Source organism: Macrobrachium nipponense, chromosome 36 (assembly GCF_015104395.2).
Source record: "Macrobrachium nipponense isolate FS-2020 chromosome 36, ASM1510439v2, whole genome shotgun sequence".
NCBI lineage: Eukaryota > Metazoa > Arthropoda > Malacostraca > Decapoda > Palaemonidae > Macrobrachium > Macrobrachium nipponense.
The window spans coordinates 33,147,126-33,173,664 of record NC_087220.1 but is presented as its reverse complement, the minus strand read 5'-3'; the positions used below and the strand labels follow the sequence as shown (position 1 = coordinate 33,173,664).

General features: G+C 38.2%; 2 long non-coding RNA genes across 2 annotated transcripts in view; one reads left to right on the top strand and one right to left on the bottom strand.

The window, feature by feature from the left end:
- Positions 1-26,539, bottom strand: part of LOC135203306 (uncharacterized) — a 99,227-nt gene that overhangs the window by 23,172 nt on the left and 49,516 nt on the right. The window lies entirely within an intron of this gene.
- On the top strand, positions 9,508-13,011 carry LOC135203305 (uncharacterized). Its single transcript, XR_010311908.1, has 3 exons — positions 9,508-9,630; positions 10,708-10,801; positions 11,158-13,011. It is a non-coding gene; the product is annotated as an uncharacterized LOC135203305 (long non-coding RNA).

The following is a 26,539-nucleotide window of genomic DNA, read 5'->3' as shown; positions in this document are numbered from 1 at the left end:
TGTAACTATTACAACATGATGTTTACATTCGGTTACCTGTCCATGTGGGTCTAATAAATTGATGATTTTTTCTGAAGCATTTGGGTGGGGATTGACCTTAAGGCCTGTCCACACGACCGGGCCTGATCGGCGGACTTCCCCTCTAACGGGCCACTTGACGGGCAAACCGTCAATTGCCCGATGGTCTTGTAGCAAAATCACCATGTGGTGCCCGATGGCTTGAACTGCGACCCTGGCAGACGTACCTTCCCACCATATACATTTCTTGTACTGAGCCATTCTTTGCACCATATTCTCTTCTTTTTCATCACACAATGCAATTATCATGCTACACTACCTTCTTCTTTGCGGTGGGCACCATGTTTATCGTACCGCACTGAACACACTACTGGCATCGTCGGGTACGCCCACCTCTCCATCGCCTTTACGTATACAATACAACGTTGCACTAAGGTATGCTATCTATTTCGACAACTGTCCCTATGCCTGAGCATGTATGTATTTGTCCAAGGTAAAGAGGTGAACTGAAAGTGTGTGCGTTGGAAAAGAGTTTTTGTGAAGGCGTGAGGGCTGAGACTCCTTTCTCTATTATTCCGTTTTCTGTTGAGTCGTTGCATGAGAACCGACACCACGGTCCATGGTGGCATCGCCAAAACGTCTTGTATGTGTTGAATTATGAACTTTGTGCATATTGTAACTCTTACATTGCATGGGAAAAGCTCCCACCATGTGTAACTCTTGTATAAGTGTTTTTTTGCATCTGTGTTGAAACAACGAACATTTGAAATTGTAGATCGTAACGATCTTATTGTGTAAGTAATCTTCGTTACTATTCTTGCCTTAATTGGCTGGTCTCGTGATATATTTCCATATTTTATGATTACGAAATCACCTATACATAATTGCATCAGTATATTATTGATTTTATTGCCATTGATGATGACCCTGTAATGAGTATGCTCTGTGACGAGCAATAAGTGAGTTACAAGTTCCTTGAAGAGGAATCTTGACTTTATTTCATGATTTTGTATTTATCATTGATCAAGCTAAGCTTGAGTATTGATATTGAGTTGATTTTTGTGTTGATGCCTTGAGATATATACTTACATTGCCTTTGCATGATTGCAATCATGATGCGCACTGCACTGCTTGTCTGTCTATGCTATAATGTTATTCAAATTACATTTTGATGTGATCTTGCTACCTTCAAATGGCCTGAATTACTCTATAGCATGTTATGATGAATTGACATTGCTTGAATTTTGCTGAAACTTTTTATTGCAATTATTGCCTCAAGAGTTACAATTTGTACATTTCTTTTGATTCTCTTTGATTGTTGCATTGTGCCCTTGCTTTTTTGAGTGATGACTCCACATTGCACCTGTTTGCCATTGAAAGCTAACCCGTGATGTAGCGCTGCACAGGAGCCTAGACTTTGACGACCCATTTGATCATGGTTACCTTCTCCGTCCGATTGCCTTGTTGCCTGCTTCCTTTCCTTCCCCCCTTTTTTGGAGGATGGAGAATATCACGAAAAATTAGTGCACGAATTTTCCGAAATGTATTTCCCGCCCATTCAATGTAAGGTGAACTGCCACGTATCAGGTAGTCTGGTGGCTGTAGTGAAATGGCTCCTTTTTGTATATTCACATTTATCAGTCATCGCCTCTCCTCCCTCATAGATTAATGACAAAATTCTTGTTATCTTATAAATTATATGAAAAACGAAGGAATGTTTCCTTCTTGAGGAAAACAAATTTTCGATGAAATTGACTAACCCGATCCGCTCGGGTATAAAACCACCCTGCACCCCCAGTCTTGTCCTCTTCTTCTAACTAACATAGTTGAGTTAACAATTGCTCACTTTATTTAGTTACCTTTCGGAAATGTGTTGCCATTTATTTCAGTAAAAGCGTAACTTGATTTTAATGAAATTTTCAGTGTTTTTGAGTGGTTGCATGGCCACGTAGATTTTGTCAAAGTTCGGGGTGCTGAGCCACCTAAGTTCATGCTTTATTACCTTGTTTTGCTGTTAGTAAGGAAAAACCCCATTTCGCCTCAACCTCAACACCCGACCCCCAATTCGGCTCACAGGCAATAAACCCCATAAGCTTGCCTTATCTTAATCTCACGTACGTTGACCATTAACAACTCCACGGGAAAACCATCAAATATTTCACTCTAGTTCAGAAAAGAACCCAAAAATGGCTCATGAATAACTCTTTGGATAGGAGAACCGTAGTTTCGCTCGATCCCTTGAAAATAGCCAACCCCATTTTGGCTCAAGATATTCTCTATGGATGAAAAAACCACCATTTCACGACCCTTTGAAAATACCAACCAGATTTTGGCCCAAGATATACTATATGGATGAAAAAACCACCATTTCACATAAATATGAATGAGTGAAAGAATTCCAACTCCCTTAGCCTACCCTAACCTAACCCAACTTAACTTAACCTAACCTAGCCCCCGTGAAATACCCAACCACATTTTGGCTCAAGATATACCCTTCGGACGAAAACCCGCCATTTTCACATAAATATGAATATGAGGTAAAAAATTCTAAGTCCTTAACCTAACCTATCCTAACCCACATGAGTATATGAAAAACATGAATATGAGGAACAAATTCTAAGTCCCTTAACCCACGTGAGTGACTAAATGAAAAGATATGAATACGAGTAAAATAAATTATAACTCCCTTAACCTGACTTTCTTCATGACTCACTGCCAGGTGTGCAACATGTCAAATCACGTGATAGTATGAATGCAAAAGATTTCTAAACTCCGTACGTCATCCCTACAAGATGATTTTCATGCCACGCATGGTGTTACACAAGCCTACACAGCTGCCAGACAGACGAGTAGGTGGGAAACTCTAGTGATGAACTCCGTTAAGACAAGAAGACTTCACGCATACTTTCCACTTCTTATAGATCTAGCAAGTATAGACATGTATTTGTTGGATTCCGTGGATTTGAGGATAAGGCTCGAAATGGGCAATAAAAACTGGGTTTGGCGCCCACACCAACGCTTACTTAAACGATCTGAATATAGAAAAAGCCAAGTTGTGGAGTGATCAGGTTACCCCCCATTATAATGCTATGTCCACTTTAAACGCAGCTCTAGCGGTTAGCCCTATACAATATATATTTGATAAGGCTTTACATAAAACATGTTATTGGGCAGAATGAGGATTCCGTTTTAATAGATCAACCTTTCAACACCTGTATACCTGAAAAGATTATGTTAGCTATGATAGGTATGCAAAAGTTTTCAGGGAATTACGTGACCAATTGTTTGTATTTTGGCGCATACGACTTGAATAGTGTGCACATCACTGTGAATGGGAATACATTGTATAATATCAACTGTCATTTTCCTAATACTGTCACGCAATTGTTTTATGAGATGCAGAAGTCAATAGGAGGTGGTCATGATAACCTCATAACTTACGACAGTTTTAAAAACGGAAGGACTGTCTATTGCTTTAGCTTTGTCACAGAAGAGGTTGAAGATTCAATGAGAGTTGAAATTTCAGCTAGTTTGAGAATATCTATAAAGCTGGGAACAGTAGAGCCTCATCCTTGCATGATTTTATTGTTCGGAGACACCAAGGGTATTTTAATAATTGATTCGGATAGAGTCGTTCAGTGTGATGTTAGGGGTTAGGAGTGCTGGATATGAAAGAAATTGAGACTGCTTTACAAGGTTCACTAGGGAGTGTTATTAAATATTTAGGTGTGTTTGCTTCGGATGAAGTGGGTACACCTGCGAATAGAAATAAACCGTTAGTTTTATATCTAAAACTCTGCCTTCAACTTCCAGTATTGACGTTGGTGGACACTGGGTGTGTTTTTATATTGACTGTTTACATAAGGATACAATCTTCTTTGTTGACAGTTATGGTATAAACCCTAAATTTTATTCAGGTGGCTTCTCGACTTTTCTCCGCACAAATTCGGGATTTGTCTTTCGGCAGTCCATAAGACAGATACAACCAGATAATTAATTAAAGTGCATTCTTTACACTGTTTTCTTCATTCACTGTATGAGTCATAGAGGGTTGAGACCAGTTTTGGCTTAATGAACGTTGTCTTCTCACCGTGTTATTTGGAAAGTAATGACAGGTGGATGATGGAATACTATTTCAAGTATTTCAAAAGGGTAAAATGTTCTTATTGGAGTTCTGGTGGTAAAAGGGCTGTCACATACAAGGAGTGTATGCATTTGTTAAATAAAAAGGTAATGATAGTTTTTTATATTGTTAATATACATCATATAATTATTTTTTCATTTCTTGGAAGCATTCGGTTCCTCAAGTCCCGTTATTTCTCTTCCTTAGGATAAGCGGGAAAGGAGGGGTTGTTCCGCACGGGGCACAGGCGGAGGATGAACGTAAAGCGGTACAAGATAAGGAATTTAGAAGATTGTGGGTTTTTATTGTAAAATTGTTAAGCAGTTTGAGGTTGGTGATAAGGAGTCGTGGCGGTATTGTTTTTGAATACTTCTCGGGAGAAACACGTGAATCTGACAATTGTTAATGTGTACCGGTTTATGTAATAAAAATATGTGAATGGTCATAATTGGTCTTTATTACCCTCATTCTTTATTGTTCAACCTTCCAAGAGGTTATGGAGTTTATTTCAGAAGACCCTCTCGTAGACAAGTTTTGTTAAAAATGGTTGCTGCTTCAGCACTATTGATCTTGTAGAGAGTCTTCTCTATTTTTCTGATGCTGGCTTTCTCGCTGTTGCTTAGACTGAGGAGCAAAACCCCAAAGGGGATGATAAAATTCAGTTGAGTCATTTTGGTTTATTATTGCTTATACAATTCTCTCTCTCTCCAATGCGACGTTTCTTGCAGATCCACGGGACATTATCCAGCAATGACTGATGAGGGACTGAATTCCAGTGGTTGTTGTTGTTAAAGATTAAGCTGGCTTTATGCCAGCACGGGCTCTTGCTCCCAGAACAGCCTGTAGTTTTCCAGTGGCAAGTCCTTCTCCTTATATCATGATGGTGCGGGCTCTCGAGTACAGTCAGGAGAACCCCTCTGGCAGGTTGAGTTTTCACTGGTTCCTGGGAAGATGACTCATATGGCGAGCGTTTTTGAGTCTTACCGACCTTCTCAGGAGGGGAATATCACTGGGAGCCTCTTAATTGGCTTCCTGATGATGTTTTGATGGTGTACTGCACGGGCGTGCTGCCTAATGGCGCCCTCCAAGGCGTGGCAGATCCTTTTAGACAGTGGCATCGTCGTCATGCCAATGTAAATCCCAGGGCATCCTTGGGCAGGGAGGGCTTGTTCTTCATCAGGAGGTCTTTTGTACACCGATTCTTGTAGTAAATAATGAGGGACACTCTCTTCCCTTCCTCCATAGGGCGGACGTGTTCCTCTATTATTTTCTTGATGGCTGTTTCGTCTTCCTTGTATTGGTGGTGCATGAAGGCTTTGTAGAAAACTTTTAAATCTTCCGGGGGTGGAATGCTCTTTTTCTCTTCCTCCATTATGTACCACTTGTCAAGGGCTGCTCTTATTCCTTGGTTTGCCAGTTTATTCGAGTACCCATTGTTAATCAGCATCTGGGATGCTTGGTCAAGTTCAAGGTGTGAGTCCTGCCATGTCGAACAGTGCAAGAGGGCCCTCCTGATGAAGGCCCTGATGGTGGTGGTCTTGAGCATCACAAGACACTCACTACCTCCATTTAGACAAAGTCCAAGGCTTGTAACTTTGGTGTAGACTGTCGTAGTTAGATTCTGATTCGTCTTCGTGACAAGGACATCGAGGAAGGGGAGCCGAATGTTGCTATTGTACTCGGATATGAAGTTGAGTGCCCTGTGATGCAGGAAATGTGGTTGAAGGACTTCTACCTCATCCTCGGAGTCAGCTTACACGAAGATGTCATTGATATAGAGCCTGTATGTGCAGGGACATCTGTGTTGAGAGAAGACCCTTTCTTCCACTTCTCCCATGTAGAAGTTATCGAAGAGGACTCCTAAGGGGGACACCATCACTATGCTGTCCTTTTGGAGGTACATCTGTCCTCGGTGGGTGGTGAAAGGGGCTCTCTTCGTACAGATATCCAGCAGGATTCTTAATGAGTCTTCTGTGATGTTCGTGGGTCTCATATCGGGATTCCTACATACCCACTCCATGATGATCCCTATTGTCTCGTCAACTGGGGCGTTGGTGAATAGGGACTCAACATCTAAGGACACCATGGTTCCCGTACCGGAGTCATGAATCTTCTCCCAAAATTCCACCGATGAGGTGAGGCGGTATCTGGAGGGGATATATGAAGTAAGAATTTTATTAAGGAGTTTGGCCAAGTTGGGGTAGGCTTTTGGCTGATGATCAGGTGTAGGGGGTTGCCTTCCTTGTGGGTCTTCACGTTCCCGTATAGGTAGCCGAGGTTGTAATCACCTTGGATGGGCGGGAGGTGTGTGGCATTCATAGCAGCATTCACGGCCGTGATGACCTGGTTGGCATAGTGTTTGATGTCTTCCGTTGGGTTCCTTGTAAGCCTCTCGAACTTGGAGACATCAGACAAGATGGCATCGAGTTTCTCAAAGTATTCCGAGGTGCTGATGAGCACGAACGTGGCTGTCTTGTTGCGCATCTTAAGGCGATGTCTCCTCTCTATTACAGTTCTGCAGCTGCCTCTTTCATCTCTTGAGTATGACCCCATGTCCGTAAGGACCTCTGTTAGCAGAAGAGGTTGAAGGGCGTCTGTCGTTGTCAAGATTTTCTTGGCTTCCAACTGCTGAATCGAGTCGAGGAGCATCTCGATCTCCAGGCGTTTCTCATGTTTCTTCGGCTTTGATATGAAGTGGCAGTTTAGCCAGAGGTTTAATAGGTCATCTTGAGTAACGAAGAAAGTCAGGTTAAGGGAGTTATAATTTAGTTTACTTGTATTTACATCTTTTCATATATTCACTCACGTGGGTTAAGGAACTTAGAATTTGTTCCTCATATTCATATTTTTCATATACTCACATGGGTTAGGTTAGGTTAGGTTAAAGGACTTAGAATTTTTTCCCTCATATTCATATTTATGTGAAATGGCAGTTTTTCGTCCGAAGGGTATATCTTGAGCCAAAATGTTGTTGGGTATTTCACGTGGGTTAGGTTAGGTTAAATATCTTTAGCCAAAATGGGGTTGGGTATTTTCAAGGGGTCGAGCGAAACCACGGTTCTCCTATCCGAAGAGTTATTCATGAGCCAATTTTGGGTTCTTTTCTGAACTAGAGTGAAATATTTGGTGGTTTACCCGTGGAGTTGTTAATGGTCAACGCACGTGAGGGTCTTTTTTTCCTACTGCTGTTATTAATGAAGAGTTTAGTTTTGTAATATAATTGTTAAAATCCGACGTGTTTACCTATCGAGTTGTCCTTGTGTACAGGCTGGAACCTGTCCAGTAAGGTAGGGCTATCATCCTCATAACATCTGGCACGAACCTTAATGAAAGTCGCCATAACATTCGCGACACTAGGACTATTATACTTAGTTAGGCTTCAAAAGATGCAATCTCCGTTTCAAGCACTTGTTACAAAATACGCAATTCGTTATAAAATGAGCAATGTCTACGCGCACACATACGCAATGTAATGAATATTCTAACGACGCGTCGAAGTGTCACCAGTGACGTCATGCAGAAGACTCCCTCCTAAACCGCTTCAAGAGGATTGCGGTGTAACCTAGAAGGGAAATAGTGGCAATAATCATAATTTCTCATTCATCTTTATATGGTCTGCATATTTTACTTCTTAATTTTTTGACGAATAGAAAATACCATTATTTAATATCATTTTATCACATACTACTATTATTATTATTTAGAGGCTGAACCATATTCATATGGAACGAGCCCACATAACAGAGGCCGTCATCCACTTCAAATTCAAGCTTCCGAAGAGCATAAGGCGTTCATTCAAAAGCACATATCATGTCATTTATATGATATATGCTAATGAATTAAAGTGCTTTGTAGAATATTACCAAGCTTAACAGGTCCGCAAGAGTCATATTTCAAAAATGCATAAAATTAATCAATAACGCGTACAGGGTCGCTCAATAAAAGCCGATAATTAAAATAGCTATATATAAATGTGCGTAAATCTGTTTCCCAGAACAGTTAATTTTAACAAGACAACAGTACTCGTTAACGTCATTGTGAATGTTAACATTAAAGAACTTGTTTTTATTAAAAGGAAAACACATAACCCCTTTAGAGAGGGTGGCCCTTGAAAATGTTGAGCCTTCAGTCACTGCCACTCTTTAGAGCTATAGCTGCTGGTTCAAGTGTTATTTAACATTGACGAATATGAGTATCATATAATTCTCTATATTAGTGACCTTGAGTGATTAAATCATAATAATAATAATACTAAATAATAATAATAATAATAATAAAATAATAATAATCCTAATTTTCACATTTTAACAGTTAAATTTTCAATGTGGTATGAAGAAAATCTCGTATGAAACTGAATTATTTGTTAGTTTTCTATGAAAATAACTTTCAGCTTCTCATATATTTATCACTTAATAAATACATATCTAATTTTTTCAAGCATGCACACATTTCGATACATATTTAGTGCTATATATATTTACGAAATCTCGGACGCGAAGTAGGAAGAGAATGGTATACAGGGCAGGTTTTTAGGAACTCTCTGACTCGAAGTAGGAATAGAAGGGCAGATGTCCAGAACCACCATATCTCATTTGCTTTGAGTTTCGTTGTTTCTTCATATCATCATTTTCAATCCTAAAAAGGACCTTGCATTATTTTAATGGTTTAAAAGATCAAACAATCATTATTGGGTGACAAAGCTGAGTAAAGGTGGTAACAGAAATAAGTGATAAAATCTTTATAATGATTGACAAATAGCACATAAACTACTGAGCGGATAAAACAGAAATCGAACAGTTACATTATAAATGAATTATTGAATAACTTATACTAAAAGCAAGTGACGAGAACGATGACTTGTCAAGGTTAAGATCTGGCTTTCTAAAAAAAAAAAAAAAAAAAAAAAAAGAAAGAAAGAAAGAAAGAAAGAAATAAAAATATATTTATACACACACACACATATATATATATACATATATATATATATATATATATATATATATATATATATATATATATATAATCTATACTAGTGTATATATATATATATATATATAATATATATATATTATATATATATATATATATAGCGAGAATCAGAGAGGGATAATAGAAGCATTTTACTTAGAATTCATTAATCGATATCTAATTTTCTTTCCAAAATATTTTTATTTCTATAATAGATTCTTCCCAATTCTTATATTTCTCATCTATGTTATTATCCAAATCTTCAATATTACTATGCATTCGTGGTTTTCCATGAAGGAAACCGGGCAACCGGCCCCTGGACCAGCTGGCGTTCTAGGCCAATGTCCCCAACGGCCATGCCCTCCAATCGCGGAAGCTACTTTCTCTTTGCACTTGAACTTGAACTAAGGAAGTGAGACCAATCCATTCGCCTGCTGTCTTCCCCCCGTGCAGCCACGAGCACCAGATGATCCTTACAGTTGAGAAGAAGCGTCTGGACATTACTCCTCTTCTCCACTAAGGTGAGGACGACAACAGAACGTTTTTAAGATTAGTGAAGTCACACATTCAGGAAAACCCTACTTTGTAACAGAATGTTAATGTGTGCCGAAGCGGTTATAACCAGATTATTACATTCTTTTACATAGTTGTGTTTACATCGTTATCCTCGGAATCAAGTGTCGCAGAAGTGTTATCGTTTTAGTAAACGACGTAGGGATAATCCTGAATGCATCTGGCGTTGTGATAAAGTGTATCAGATGATTAATGTTTTAGGAAACATATGACGAACTTCAGAACTTGCATATTTGCCCTACCCGGCAAGGCGACCTTTTTTTCCTAGTTCCTGGTGGCCTAAACATAGCGAAGATACGCATATAACGTATGAGCCTAAAACTGAAAGAAGGAAATTGTTAGTGATATATATACGTATACATAGAATATATAGACGTAAAAGCTTACTGACTAGATCCACTGCCACTTTCAGTAACCCCTGGTCTTTCTGTTCATCAAACTTTTATTTGTTGAGCAAATTCAACTTTCAATTGTATGCAAAACACAACGTTTACATTTCAAGGGTAAACACTTTTATGATTATATAATTAAGACTTGGGTCTAGAAATGTGAATCCATGGTCTAGTTGAACTATCTCGTTGTATCTAAAATTACGGTAAACATCGTAAGAAGATTATAACAGTTTTTTCGTCCCATTTCTCTCTCTCTCAGATCCTTCCAAGGTGCTCATCGAACATAATGAGCATCTTTCAATAAACTGCAAATTTGTTATATTTAATAGGTTCATTTCATATTAATAAAATAAAAGTCCTTTGATTATTATTATTTAAATGTATTTACCGTTTTTTTTATTAAATTCATATTAGTGGTCTGCCAAATTTTAAATTATATATTCAGTGGCCCAAGAAATTCGAAAGGTTGGCGACCGCTTCCTACACTTAAAGATTTGTGACGAAGAAACTATGGGTCTAGAAGTGTGAATCCATGGTCTAGTTGAACTACATATCTTCTTTTACCTAAAACTGTGATAAACATCGCAATAAGATTATAACGAATTTCTCGTTCTATCTCTCTCTCTCTCTCAGGTCCTTCCGAGGTGCTCATCCAACATAATGAGGATCCTTCATATAAGCCTCGTGGCTCTGCTTTCCCTGGTCCTACTGGGAGAAGAAGTTGCTGGTATGAAGAAAAAAAAAGTGTTTTTCTTAGGCATTCTTCATGTGTATAGTCATTATTTCATGCACAAGATATCTTACAAACGATCGTCAAAACACCATTATGACGTGATATAAAATTTAGCACTATTTTGTTAACGTAATTCCAGCTACAGTAATCATTAATACACTTTATATGGTAAACTATAGTAAAGAAATTATTGTACAAAATGTTACCGGAGATGTAAGGTTGCTTTTGACATTCAAAATTTGGCTTCTCTCAACAACAGTCAACTCGGGAATATTCTCATCGAACATCCACGAAGACTACAGAAACACGACGGAAGAATATAAATCCTTCTCTTTCTCTCTTATCCACAGGAGGTGCATTCGAAGGTAAATATGCTGATTTCTCGATATACTCCTCCCACCCCTGCATACGCCCTTGTCAGGATAGGATCGGTGATGATTGCGTGGCAGATACAAAATGTTGTGAGGAGAACTTTCAAAACTGGTTGTACTATGATTGCTTGAGAAACTGGGAACAGGATCTGGATAAGTTGATCCACCGGGGCCATGAGTCACCAAAGATTATAGAAGGCGATTTTATCATCCAGTATTGGAGATGAAATCCAAGTCCTTTTCATCTTGTGTCTTATTGTTTCGATCCATTCAACAAAACAGGAACAAACAACTTCTCGACTTCCTTTCAGTATCAGTTTATTAGTTTCAAAAATCTTCTTTTCATGCTTCGGCACACATTCTTTTTCCTTTCATTTGTTACCATAATTTTATTTATATCTTTCATTCTAAAATACACAGAAATTCTAGAAAAAAAAAAACTATATCTTTAAGGACATCAACTTCAGACCTTTCTAATTCTTAAATTAGCGACTTGATGCAATGTCTCTCATAATAGATAATCCCCCCGTAGTGGAGTAGTGCTTACAGTGCACCTCACGGGGTGCACTGTAGGCATTACTAAAGGCTGTGTGCAGTGTCCCTTCGGCCACCAGCTGCAACCCCTTGCTTTCCTTTTACTGTCCCTCCTTTCATATTTTTTTCTTCCATCTTGCAATCCACCCTCTCCTAACAATTATTTTATAGTGCAACTGCTTCGAGGTTTTCCTCCTGTTGTACCTTTCAAACCTACCTACTCTCAATTTCCTTTCCAGCGCTGAAAGAACCTCGTAGGTCCCAGTGCTTGGCCTTTGGCATAAATCCTATATTGCATTACATTGCATTGCAATAGATAATTAATCTGAGACTTTAAAAAACTCGGAAGATGCTGCGTGTAGACCGCCTCTGATGATTGTGCTCAGCTCAGCCGAGATTTTTCCGATTCATTTTACTCTGATGCCTGAACCCAAAAATTAGAACATTTCATCGAAAATCTGACGATTCCGCCATCAATATAACGAAGAGACTCTTCTTCTGTTACGTCAGAAATTGACTCCTTCAAGTTTTCCTTCCTTTCTCTTTCTCAGTCAGATTCTTCTCTTCCCTAAAATATGACTTCATTTTCAAGATACCGATATATCTGATGAAATACAGGTTAATGTCAAAAAAACCCTCTCTGCATCCACATGTAGACTTAAAGAAAAATGTCAAATTTTCGGACGAACAGAGGCACAATGAATCCAGGTAAAAAAAGTCACAGGAAAAAAAGGTGACGCCAGACCAAAAGTCTGAAAGGTACTTGTTTACCCTTATGGTTAACAACGCTTGAATATTACGGTTATTGGTAAATATTAACGTGGGGTCAATGTGGGGAAGGCTATATTCACAAGGGTGACGCCACCTATGCTGGCCAGTCAAACAGATCTGGTCCGGACAATATCTTGCGAACATTATGGCATTTCTCCTCGAACTGGTTGCTTACTGGCCAAGGCCAACCACATCACCGGTTTTACAGCATATAGAGGAATGTAACACAGGTAGTAGACCTTTAGAAAATCTTAAAGTTCTTGGTATATACTTTTTATAAAGAATCGAGAATCTGAGTCGATCGAATTTTTTTTTTTTTCAGAAAAATAGATCATAACCTTGACAATTCATCTTATAATGTCAACTGTTCTATTTCTGGTTTACCCACTATCTCTATTATCGTCACCTTTAATCAGCTTTGTCAGCCAATAATGATTGCATTATCTTTTAACTATTGAAATATACTGTAATGTCTCTTTTAGGCTTCTAAATTTTATTGTGAAGAAAAAGCGAAACTCGTCGCAAATCAAATGTTTTTCTCTTCCTATTGAGATACATACATACATACATACATACATACATACATACATATATAATATATATATATATATATATATATATATATATATATATATATATATATATATATATATATATATCCTATGGATATATAATCCAGGGTTTTGGACACCCACCTTACCAGTAAGAATTCCCAAACTCGATTTCGGGCCAAGCCACGACACTTTTGGCATTTCCCATTTAATGCAAAAATGAGTGCTGACATCAGTCAATTAAACGTGGCAATTAGTCGATTGTGGATGGCGGAAACCAGGATAGAGGTGACCATTAGGCTAAAAACCTCATTCCTTCTAAAACCTATGACAAAACCAAAGGAAGGTTAGAGTGGACCACGCTAATATGAATACAGAGTTGGATTGGTTCACTGAGTTGTTAATTCCAATCGTCCTAGACGCCCAAATCTACCTTAAAATCAAGGATAAACCCAATGAACCATCCATATGGTCTGTAGACTAATTTAGCGCCATTACAGATACCGGAAATATGGTCCACCTTCACAACAAGTTCGACCTGAATCCCTTCAAGTGTCTGGGAGTTTCAATGACAACTGGAAAACACAGACAAACGAGGAATTAACCCAGTATGTATCCACCTTTGGGGATGATCGTAAAAACTTAAACAGAAAACTAAATATCATACAGACGAACAAAGGCGGTTATTTTTGTCTATGATATTTAACAGTGTGTGTGTGTTTTTTTTTTTTTTTTTTTTTTTACGGTCATCCCCAAGGGACCTGTGCTAAACACGCCGCAAAATCATGCATATCAACTGATCACCCGGAGCAACTTCTGCAACAATTTCCAACTGAAATCCACTGAACCATGAGAGAGAAACTACAGACTTTGCTGGTGGATGACTAAAAACAGAAAAATAACACAAATAACAGACTACAGAACTAGGAAAAGTATGCCATTCTTTTCAACAAAAACACAACAATGGACACATACCGTGATCAATCACGAAGCACGTTCGTAATACTTTGCTGTGAATGAAAAAAAAAGAGACAAAATGCAGAGTTTACATGGAGATTCCACCGAGCCTGCAATAGAAAGAATGTTATGGGTTGAGAGAGAGAGAGAGAGAGAGAGAGAGAGAGAGAGAGAGAGAGAGAGAGAGAGAGAGGTTTTAACTTGGCTTTTTCTAGGCAAGGTATAATCAAGCGTAACATGAAAAGCAACTAAATGTATATTCTCAATGATATCAAATAGCATCCAATCTCAAATGAGACAAAACAACGTTCAAATATCATTCTGAAAAAAGGAAAGAATGCAATAAGAAAATTACAGTAATAACAAAATTACAGCAGCAATTGGCGAAAAATTACATTTCATTGTTCTGTGAGATTGAATTCGCCATTCCCGAACAAAAACCAACGAACATAGGTCTAGGAAAATGGAATTGACAAAATCGAAGTCGTACGGAAAAAAACCGGAAATAACAAGACATAAAAAACAAATAAACTGAACTAAGAACAGAAGAAGAGTGACAGAACAAGAGAACTAAAAGATAAAAGAAATACTTTCATATTTGAAGCGTTTGATGTCCATTGTTACTGCAGCCAATTTTCGAAACTTAAAATATGCAATAAGCCTTAAATGTGACATAGTTGAATTAAATCTTACGGTCTCGCTTATGTATTTCCGCCGTCGTGAGTCATGATGTATGGGAGACAGGTGATGGTGATTATCATATAAAATAATGATATACTTCTAAGGCGTATTAACTTTTTTTTTTTACCGAAGACGTAATTAGAAACGAGGTTATATAACTTGTCGCCTAATACTGTCCTAGTCCTATTGCTCTCACTCTCTCTCTCTCTCTTTAACATTAGGTCAACAGCACGTAAATTTGCATCATTACAGTGCGTAACAGCTGTCATCTCGCATTTTGAAATATACACTACAACGAGCTTTAACGATGAAAGTGTCTCAATGCAAAATAATAGCTACGCAAACCCAAGATCCTCTCTCTCTCTATCTCTCAGTAAAGGATAGCCAAGAGACGTGGTAACATCGCAAATATTATTATTTCTTAGATCACAACAGAGGTACAACCGAGCTTTCGGGAATACAAGACTTTTCCCATCATCAGGGTCACTTATCTATGGATTGCCATGAAAATAAAGAGGATTGACCCCTTGTTTTCCAAGGTCCTTCTTGTAGGACTCTCATTCTTAAGGGCCTTTTATCCATTTGCTCCGACTGGAATAACTGTCACCTGGAAGTTAGGTATTTAGAGACGTATTTGAAGAATAATTATTGTTATCCTTTGAAGTAGTTCAACAAAATCTAGACAATACTTTTAAGCGTCACTAATAATTCTGTATTAATCAAACGTCACTCATGAGCCATCTGTATCCATGTGTGGATTTCATATTTTCACTTTTAGTAACCATCATTTGCTCTGAACGTAATTTTGGAACATGTGGGATGTAGACTAAGCGCCTACTTCTGGTACACACCTGCTCTCATTGGAATGCCAACCATCGTACAGGACTAACTTTTATAGTTTTTTTCCAAATACTCGGACAAACAAAAATACAGCCATTCGCTTCCCTTTTTAGAGGCCCTCCATACTAAACAAAAACCAACAGCCAAACCACCACTGTTCCATCGTTCCAAGCATAGTTTTTGTTTATTTTACCCACACCACTTCACCTGCTCCGTTCGCAGACTTCTAACTGGCTTTACATGTCTTTTAAGTACGACACGGACAGCAGGTTCTTTGGCATTTTGCAGTATATTATCATTATAATCATTTTGAATGTTACTCTCTCCCTCACTCAGTACTTACCTGCTCAGTGATTTTATTAGATGATTTCTGCTTAGCATTTAATCTCTCCCTATGTAATATTATATCATATGTATTTTAAAGTATTGTCAATCCGTACAGTTTTAGTTGCTGTAGCTTTATTTTTATGCCATTCTATAGATAACGTTACCGTTTCAAAGTTCGTAACTAATTGTGGGGAATTACCACACCACTTCAGTCATAGGGTTCCAGGCCGGATGTTATGGCCGATAAATTCGGCCTTAAGGGCACAGATACCAGCCCGTACTACTCAAGGACAACTGTATGGGAATAGAAATACAGAGTTTTAACACTTTTTATTATAAAAATGAACTCTAAACATGTTCAACTGAAATCAAACTCCATCAGGACACGAAACACGTGACCACTTCAAACACATGATTAACTCGAAACAATACTCTAGAACGATGTGCGATGGCCGATGCAACAAATATTCTACGATTACTTACGTTACTCAGAGCATATGGTCACCAGCAACTCCACAACCCACACACACGATTCACTCACGTACTCGAGAGTCGAGACAGGATTGCTCCCCTAATTAGATGTTACACTTATGATCGCTAGAAGTCAGAGGAGGAGAACCCAATGTGTGCTTCACCTCTTATAGTCGTGGGGACTAGTGAATTTTGATGCAATTAAAGGCAACTAGAAAATCTCAAATATTACTGTTAACTGAAAAGAACCATCGTTCCAATTGCCACCAGCTAACTTACCTATTCATGGAATCTAAAATGTGAGGAGGAGGAGGGCGGGAATCTGTCGAAAAAAAAAAAAACTGTTCTTTTCCCACGACACTACTACTTCTAATAATATACCAATATAAATAAAATACAATAATAAAAAACAAGCAATGTTATCTGTCATGGTACTATATGATCACAAGCAAAAGAGAACGGTTGCTCACCCGCAAAGAAAATGGAGCAAATATTATAGGAGACTCCTTTAAAACTCCTAAACATTGTCTTGTTACAGAACTCGGTGGCGGATTTAAGGGAGGTAGGCGGGTGGGCGGTGGGTGCTTGGCCATGTCTCCCCATGAATATGAATAATAACACATAGTTTTTATTAAATCATGATTAGTGGTGAAAATTTGCATATATAATATATATATATATATATATATATATATATATATATATATATATATATATATATATATATATATATATATATACATATATATATATATCCCTCCATATGTATATATATATATATATATATATATATATATATATATATATATATATATATATATATATAATTATATATATATATCAAATATGATCATCCCAAGTGCCACCACCCCAGAAGTGAAAGATATCTAGATCCGCCACTGCTTCTTGTGTCCAATAACCATAAAGTGTAGCACTTTCTCTATGACTATATAATTTATCTTAGCAGTCACATTAGGCCTAGGCCTGCATCCGTAACTCATTCTAGCACGTGGCTTAAAAGTAGTGATCGAATGGTCTACATGAGGATTGTGAGGACAGAGTAAGACAAAGAGAGCGAGCGAACTAACTTTATTCAGTTGTTTTGTTTAAGATTAAGCTGACCTTATGCCAGCACGGGTTCTTGTTCCTAGAGCATCCTGTAGAAGAAATTCGGCAAATGAGGTTGTACATAAGGCGGCGTGCGGACAGAAGTGTAGTGTCCGTCACGCACGCACAAACAAACATAAACGAAATGGGACAGGGCCAACGCTGTGAATTTGTTTTTCAGAGATGAAAATACATGAATAATTTTACATAGAGGGAATGGATTCCCAACTTATATGCATCAAAAGAAAGGCCGTAAAATGCTCCACATTTTAGTTCCTGGAAGAAAAGAGAGGACATATGGATATACAGATTTTTACAATGGAAGGGCAGACACTCGCCTGAATGTCGTCCTTACAGTACTGAAGAGAAAGCAACTATACTCTGTTTTTTTCCATCTGTCCACCCGCCTGTGGTGTTTGTGTATGGTAACACTGCGTCCCGGACTTTTAATAGTTACGCTATGTGTAAATTTTAGATATATAAAAGGATATCTGGGTGAACATTTGCAACTGAAAAGTGTTTTAATGATTTACTGCATGCGAATTACACCGTTAATATTCGAAATAGGATGTTGGTATTATTGTTGAATGTAAGCTGCCTTTTCGGGATGGCGAATGGAACAGCCAGACGCAAATTCCATTAAACAGATGCTAAACCAAGTTATGTCATATTGTATCTGAATAAAACTCACTTTATAATAATTAAAAGTATATTCTGATATTCTTACATGTAATGAAGTAATACGTAGCTTAGTAGCAGAGTAGGTCCAATAAAGTTGACATCTTGCTGTAGTGAACAGCGAGAGAAGCAATTTTCCCACCACTGCGTCTGGCTGTTCCATTCGCCATCCTAAAATGGCAGATTACATTCAACAATAATAACAACATCCTATTTCGAATATTAACAATGTAATTAGCATACAGTAAATTATTAAAACACTTTCCAGTTACAAATGTACACCCAGATATCCTTTTATTTACTTATAACTACATAGCGTAACTATCTAAAGCCCGGGACACAGTGTTACCATACACAAACATCACAGGCGGGTCGACAGATGGAAAATAACAACAACACTGATCTTGCTTAAAAATATTTTGCTGTGTGGCCTTGACACCAAAATAAAACCTTAACTCAGAACAATTTTCTTGCAGCTCCTTGTGTTAACTGACTTTTTTAAAACCAAACATTACTATATGCTGAATGTCACTTTTATCCCAATATTACTGTACTGACTGTCCCATTTATCCAGGTATTACTGTGGTGACTGTCCTTTTATCAAGGTATTACTGTACTGACTGTCTCTTTTATCCCAATATTACATTGCTGACTGTCCCATTTATCCAAACCTTACTGTGGTGACTATCCCATTTATCAATATATTGCTGTAGTGACTGTCCCTTTTATCCAGGTATTCTTGTGCTGACTGTCTCTTTTCCCCAGAAATTACTGTACTATCCCCTTTTATTCAAATATTATTTTGCTGAGTGTCCCATTCATCCAGATATTATTGTGGTGACTGTCCCATTTATCCAAAGTATTACTATGATGACTGTCCCTTTTATCCAGGGATGACTGTACCCTTTATCCAGGGATGTTTATCCAGGGATGACTGTACCCTTTATCCAGGGATGTTTATCCAGGGATGACTGTACCATTAACCAGGAATTACTGTACTGACTGTCCCTTTTATCTGGACATTACCATAGTGACTGTCCCATTTATCCAGGAATTACTGTGACGACTGTACATTTTATCAAAATATTACTGTGGTGACTGTCCCATTTACACCTTCAAGTAAACCTAAACACATCCCCCAATACACTTAACTGAAACAAGCCCAATGACCTACACACACCAGGCCTACACGCAACATGTTAACTTTGTGGGCTACTACCAACCTACAAAAATAATTATTGCCCACCCATTAAATCAATTTTGCCTGAAAGTTCTGGAGATGATTTAAATAAAACGTTTTCAAAAAGACAGAATTTGTAAAACTATTTGTTACTGTAGCTAGATTTAGCCCTGATACACACCTACCCTAAACCTAAACACACCCCATGTAAACCTACACACATCCCCACTAAAACTAAATACACACCCAATAACCTAAACACAAAACTTGATACAGAATTATTAATCTCAGGAAAGAAAGGCAGTTTCAATAATACATAGTTCTACGGTATTGAATACATTAAATGAGGTATGGTAACACTGTCGAGTTTAATTACCACATAAGTTACCAAGAGAAGGGGTAAGGGGAAGGGGGATGAGGAAGGTGAAGGGGAAACTTGTTTGAATCTTACACTATTATTTAAGTTAGGTCCAATAATGGCCACATGTCAAATTTTGTCTAGATAGGTCAAGCTGTCAGATATTAAGCTATAAAGGAAAGGGGGAAGGGGGAAGGGGAAGAGGAGTGGAAAGGGGACATTTTGTCTGGATTAGTCAACCATTTTGGATTTCTACAGAATACAAACATATACCCACAAACATTCCCTTAATCATGTCAAGGAGACGTTTAAGCTCCTCGACGGTGGGGAGGACCTTTGATTTATATTAATCAATGACGGTTAACTCGGTCTGAGATGATCCATTCAGAAACACTGCAGGCAGTTTCCTTGTCTGGGTTTCTTCTTCCATATGGGCTCTCTCTGGGTTCCTGTTCCCATGCGTAAAACAGGAACTACTGGCAGTGTGGGAGTAGGGGGAATGATCTTACGGGTCGGGGTAATTCCATAAGGGATGGAGGGATGACCTTAGGGGTTGGAGAAGGTTGGGAGAGGAAATGTGGTGGTAAGCAGAAGGTGAGGGATTGAGGAGGTTGGGAAAAGGAAGGTTGAGTAGTCTGTGGTGCAGGAGGCAGATTCATTCTTGGGTCGAATCTGGGGTTGATTGGAGGTCTCCTGAGGAGCGATGGTTGTCACTCTTGAGGTCTTACAGGTGGAGGAGGGATGCCCTTCATCTTCCAAATTTTTTCTAGTCTGACAGGACATCCCTTAACTTAAACCAAGCTTGGTGTTGCTGCTAACAGTGTGGCCTTTTGCCTTGTATTTCTTTGGGAACACTTCTGTTTGGTGCCTCTGGCTGCATATCCCACAGATGTGGTGGGACGTGCACTCGTTCTTATCACATCTGAACCTTAGACACTTGAAGCATCTTAAAGGTTCTGGTATGAAGGCTTCGGTTTCGTAGGTGCCGAGGATCCCAAGGTTGACTCTGGACGTATTTGTTCTTTAAAGGAGGTTTCGATTTTCAGTGTTTCCTCACCAATCTTAGCTGAGCATCTCTTGGAGCTCGTGATATTGGGCATTTCGAGGATTCGATCGATGGTGACGTATTTGGGAACTTTACAGATCATCCCTGTCGTGATCTGTTCAGCAGGATCGAGAAGCAAACACGTATTGTCGTTTTTTCAGGTTGGGGGTTATCTTCTCTAACTCTACCATAGGAGGACTAATCCTCAATGGTTTGTTAGTCACTACTGGACAAGGAACAAATGGTACACTACCAACTTCATTTCCCAACAGAACATGTACACCTTCGACAGCCAGTGAGTCCTTCACAACAAAATCAACATTCCCTGTCACCAAATTCACAGGACAGGTGTAAACGGCATATAAGAGTTACTTCCTCTCTTTCTATACCCTTCAAAATAACTGAATCTCCGGTTAGATTCTTCTCCAACAATGGGTGAGCGCCATGTAACACCACACTATGGTTATTCCCTGTATCACGTAAAATCTTGACTGGTACCTGCACACCCTCTTCTTAAGTTGCCAGGGAACCCTCATAGATATATGACTTAAAAACCTCCAAACTTCTCAGCCACTCACTTCTAGAAGTTACATTTCCACTGGTTGCTAAACACTCAACTTGTTTAGTTTCGGTCTTCCCTGTAGTCTGATTTTTCCCCAAATTCTTCTTAATAGTCTGTTTCACCTGGTCACCTCTTACTATTTGACCAACAGGTTTTGACTGCTGATAATTCTGATAACACTCCTGACTGAAGTCCCGCTCTTCCACACTTGAAGAAGACATTAGGCTTTTGCAACTGTCTTGCAAAATTAGATGAGGATTTCACATTAGCTTGCTGAGGAGTATTGTTATTTGTGGGTTTCCCGTTTATAAAACTGTTCCTGAAACCTGGATGAGACTTAAAACCTGTGCGTGGTTGATTCTGGTACTTGACATTGTAATTGCGTCTGCTACTAATTATATTATAGTCTTCACTCAGTGTAGGAGCTTTGGCAAGTTTTTTTAACCTCTCTCTCTCTCTCTCTCTCTTAAATAAGCTCTTATGTGCTTTGGAATACCTCTAAAATATTGCTCCAAAACAGCTAACTCTTCAAAAGTTGATACTTTAGCTGCCTCGAACCACCTTCTAAAACTTCTTCTCACTTTATTAGCATAATCCAAGAAAGTTACCTTTTCATCTTTTCCTAAATTTCTGAATCTGTTATTGTAGTACTCTGGAGTCATCTAGTATACTTGTAGCAAATTATGTTTGAGCACCTTTTAGTCTTTACATTGATCAGCTGTTAAGGCTAAATAAGCACTTCTCCCTTTACCAATCAAGAAACTTTGTAGCAAAACTGAGCATTTATCTGCTGGTCATTCCATACCTGAAGCCACTTTTTCAAAGTGATCAAAGAACTCATCTGGAGCTTCTTCAGTAAACTTAGGAATTAACTTCTGCACTCTTACTACATCAAATACAGGGTCTTGGTTACCTTGGTGTAAAGGAAACCGATGGTTCTGAAGTGTGTAGTGGCTTTTCTGATATAATGACCACCAATTACTTTCACTTTCGGCGGAGATTAGTATAACCATTAAAAGGCATAAATAAAAAAAGTAGAAGGAAAACAACAATATAATAACAAAATAAACATTAATATTCTGATTTGATGTAGCAGTACACAATACTTATATGCATTTCTCGGGAGTAGTTGATCTCACAGAAGTTTTCCGGATAACTCTTCTGCTGTAAACTGGCGTATGTTTGTGGCGACGAGACCAGTTTCAGTGTTTCACTAAGGACGGTCATCAACTGCTGTAAACATTCACACGAGTCCGTACGGCCCTTGCGGTGATTCGAAGCAGCTGTCTTGAATGTCATCCAAGTGTCCAACTTGCAACAAATGGGATGCAGGATTGCATCACTTAAGACACCAACGTCGGTAGGGGGAATGGGGCATTACCTCTGTGTGGCTAAAGAAACACATGAATTAGCAATTTAAAAATGAGATGCACTTCAAATGAAATCACTTAATCTAAAACAATTATCAAGTACTATTTCACACTCACTGGTGTAACTGTTGATATCCCGGGAGCTCACTGTTACTTGATGAAGCAGAAGCAGAGGAAACTAATTGTCTAAATGAAATGTCATCAAGAGGCGGCGAAAAAAGCTTCACGAGTCGGTAAGGAGGGTAAAGTAGCAAGGGTAAAGTAGCGAGGGCAAGAAGAATAGAGTAGTAGGAGCAAAGAAAATAATATTAGTAATAACGTCGTATTCGAAATTAAACATATGAGATAATGGGATAATTATTCAAAACAACAGTTTACGAAATAATAATCAATATAAGAAAGGTATTAAATAAGAATATTTAAGATTTACGTATCTGGTTTCAGTCGCAGCCAGAAGCGTTCAAGGGGCGCCATCTACGAGCGATGGGAAAAACTAAAACGTATAATTCTAACTACCACCAATTTCCCAATTGTTAGGGAAGAATTCCCTTACATTACCCCATACTTAAGATTATTGTGGCACGCAATAATAAAGAATTATACTCTGCTCAGTAAATCAGCAGAATGATTAGCTGAGCCTGCTATGTGAACAACTACCCTTCAGTGTTTCAAGATATGTAAGCAGCTTGTGATCAACCTCCAACAGAAATGGACGACCTGTAAGGTAGAAAGAAAATTTTTGGATGCCATGTAATATTCCCAGACATTCTCTCTCAATGGCAGAATATGCAGCTTCTCTAGGCAGAAGCTTTCTACTAGCATAGGCCACGGGATGTGGAATATTAGCCTCGTACTGAAGTAAAACTGCACCCAAACCAATTGAAGAAGCATCAGTCCTAAGACAAAATATATAATTAAGATTAGGAATCTTTAGAATAGGGGGATTAGAGAGGGTTGACTTTAGATAAAAAAATTCCTTCAAAGCAGTTTCATTCATGGTGAATTTATCAGGGGAGCCCTATTTAAGGTACTTAAGTCAATTCAACAGATTTTTCAGAAAAACATGGAATGAACCTTTTATAGAAATTAACAGTTCCCAAGAAGCTCCTCAAAAGTTTCTTTGAAGTAGGAGGTTCAATTCTTTTAATATTCTACCTTTTCAGTTATAGGACTAATTCCTTGTTCACTGATAATGTATCTTAGGTAATTGTTCCTTTTGAAACCCAAGAAACATTTTCCCGGCTTAGCAGTAAGTCTGTGCTGTTTCAAGCGTTCTAAAGCTGCTTTTATACCTTGAAATATGAGACTTCCAGTCCTTTGAAATTATAAAAATATTATCAAAATAACAAACAACATTCTCTAAACCCTGCAGCACAATTCTCATAAGTCGAATGTAAGTGGCACATGCAGTTTTGAGACCAAATGGTAGCATCTTGTATTGCATTAATCCTGTATTTGTAGGGAATGCTGTAAGTTTCTTGCATTCTTCCTTTAAGGGGACTTTATGATATGCCTTGCTGATATCCAATTCTGAAATGAATTTAAAATCGTGAAACTTATATAGTTCATACTCAAAATTTGGCATTGGCTCATTATCAAACTCTGTTGTTGAATTAAGTGCTCTATAGTCTACAGCTAGTCTATAATTTCCTTCCTTCTTCTTTACAAGCAAAGCTGGAGAACAACAATTGGAATCAGATGGTTCAATAATACCCATCAGTAATAGTTCATCAACTTCCTTATTAAAATCATCAACTAAATGAGCAGGTATAGGGTAATATTTACCTTTCACAGGCTTTGTAGTTATTAATCTAATGTTGTGAGTGACTACATGGGTACTACCTGGTTTATCTGAAAATACACTCTTGAACTATTGGCAGAGGGAATGAATATCCCTAGATTGAGATTCGTCGAGACTGAGATTCAAATTCACTTGAGAATCAGAAGAGTCCAAAGTGTGGTCATCAAAACCATCCTTCTCTTCATTGAAGACTGCAACCTTATTTACATGGGCTTGGGGCTCTGATAAATCTGGTTCCCTGTCAGCAATATGCAAGAAATTCACGTGTTCTCTCCTGAAATATTTCTTCAATAAGTTTATATGCATGAGCTTTCTTTTGCCTTTCACATCAATCCAATAGTCAACATTACCCGATTTGCCTGTGACTTTATATGGTCCTGACCAAGATAAATTAAGTAGTCCTATCTGGATTAAGAATCAATACCTCATCATCAATATTAAGTTTTCTGTTACTAGATTTCAAATCAAAATAACTCTTATACTTGCTAGCTGCTACATTAAGGTTCTCCTTAATACCAGATATTGTAGCTAACAACTCCCTTAATTCCAAGACATATGAATACACATTATCATTACCGTCTACTTTCTTGTCAGTAATCAACTCTTCTAATACCATTAATGGACCACGGACCTGTCTGCCATATAAAATCTCAAAAGGAGAAAAACCAGTCGAATCACAGGGTATTTCTCGCATCGCAAATAATGCGGCTGGTATATGCCGTGACTTTTCTGAAGGCTGTAATTCCTAAAGTTTCTTTGAAATACTCTTGAGGATTCGATGCTGCCTTTCAATTTTACCGTTGGAAGCAGCGTGATAGGGTGTAGAGAAAACTGGTTTAACATCCAACAACTTGTGAACCTATTGCATTAGTTCAGATTTAAATTGAGTTCCCTGATCTGAAACTATTTATCTTGGTATTCCTACCCTGGAATAGATAGTAATTAAACCTTCAGTAACTGCAACTGATGAAATTTCTTTCAATGGAACTGCATCAGGATAGTTTGAAGCATAATCAACTAATATGAGGATATACCTAAAACCATGTGAAGCCGGAGTGAAAGGTCCTACCAAATCAATAGCTACTTTTGAAAAGGGGGTAGTTATCATTGGCAATTTTTGTAGTGGTGCTCTAGTAATCCTCCCAGCAGGTGTAGTCTTCTGGCACACATTGCAAGAACGACAATACCCAAGTATGTCAGAAGTCATTCCTTTCCACCAGAATCTCTTTAATTCTATCAAATGTCTTCCTGTGCGAAAAAATGACCTGCAATTGGAACATCATGTGAAAGTTTCAAAACAAGAGGAACAAATTTAGAGACAAAACCAATTGTTTTTTATGCATTAGGTTAGTTTTGTGACAATTAATTATAAGTCTGTAGATCAGGTTATTTTCAAGAACAAATTTATATTTCAACTCATTATTTCCGCATATAATCCTGCCACTCTTACAATCATCACGTATTTCCTCGAGATCTTTACAGTTTTGCTGTTCTTGTTGGAAAGAATCATGAGAAACATCAAGGTTAAAATGATCAGGTAAATTCAGTGGATGAATTTTGTCTTTAGCTTGTTTCCTGGTAATTGCCTGGACTTTGACAGAATCCTGACAAAAATGTGAAAAACCATTAGAAACTCTCCTGTAACATTCCCCAAAAGAACTGCACGTATTTGATAGGGGCTCTTACAGCATTGACCCAACCATTGAACCAATCACATTTCAAGTAAACATTGACTACTGCCTAAATAATCAATAACCGAAACAAATTTACAATTCTCTGAATCAGGAGCAGGCACTATATCTTCTGAAACAATAACACCTGTACACCTAGTGTCTCGTAGGATAGTGCCAACCCAAACACCATTTACTGTACCTGAAATCATGGGACCTGAAATCTGATTATTGCTGAGTGCAGTTTTATTTGTTTGTTTGTATGGTGTTTTTACGTTGCAAGGAACCAGTGGTTATTCAGCAACGGGGGAGTGCAGTTTTGACCTCCAGACTATCTGTCTGTGGCCTTCTCAGGACAGTTTGAGGAAACATGCCCAATGTTACCATAAGAATAGAAAGTTACCTTTTTATTAACAGCAGCAGTACGAGGAAAGGACTGGCCACCTTTGTTCCTGACT